Source organism: Chinchilla lanigera, unplaced genomic scaffold, assembly GCF_000276665.1.
Source record: "Chinchilla lanigera isolate Chin_1 unplaced genomic scaffold, ChiLan1.0 scaffold00033, whole genome shotgun sequence".
In the NCBI taxonomy this organism is placed as follows: domain Eukaryota; kingdom Metazoa; phylum Chordata; class Mammalia; order Rodentia; family Chinchillidae; genus Chinchilla; species Chinchilla lanigera.
Window position 1 is genome coordinate 341,136 of NW_004955434.1, and position 781 is coordinate 341,916.

Sequence of the window (781 nt, forward strand, 5' to 3'; positions counted from 1 at the left end):
AGCCAGGCAAACTGGCATCAGCTCTCACTTCCCTTTTGCCTCCTTCTGCTTTTTCCTCAGCTGCATGCAAACCTGCGAACATCCCTGCTCAGAGGATGTCTCTGCCCACACCAGCTCTTCCTCAGGAAAACCGGGCTCCTCGGCCTTGAAGTCCTACCCAAAAGCCCACTCAGAGGCTGGCTTCATCCTCTCAACTTGCAGAGCAGGCTGAGCCATGAGTATTCTCTACTGCTTAAGAAACGTTAGCCAGGCCTGAACCCTCCCAACTTTCATTTTTTATTTTCTAAAGGTCAAGTCAGCCTATCAGTAACCTAGTACAATAATTTGTCCTTCTTAGACCCTGCTTTATAGCTTTCTCACAAATCACCCAGCCTAAAACATGCCTTTTGATAATCCTGGCTTCTCACCCTCTGCCAGACTTCTCACCCTCTGCCAGACTTCTCAGGGAAGAACATCCTATCCTCCTACCTCACCAAGGCCAGGCTGAAGGGAACATTTTGTGATCTCAGTGAGGCCAATACTATGCCACTATGCAAAAAAAAAAATAAAAAGAAATAAAAAGAAAAAACCTTTGAGAATTGGCAGGCACTGCTATCTGCAAAGGACAATGGTATTAAATGAAAGAAATTTTCTTCTGACTCCTCATAAGAACTTCCATAGATCTAATAATTTCACACTCAAGGAATAAATCTTTCCATACACCTTTGAAGATATAATGGGTACTTATAATGTAAAGTTCCATGTCTATGCAAAGGCCCACCTTTCTCAAAAAGTATATGTG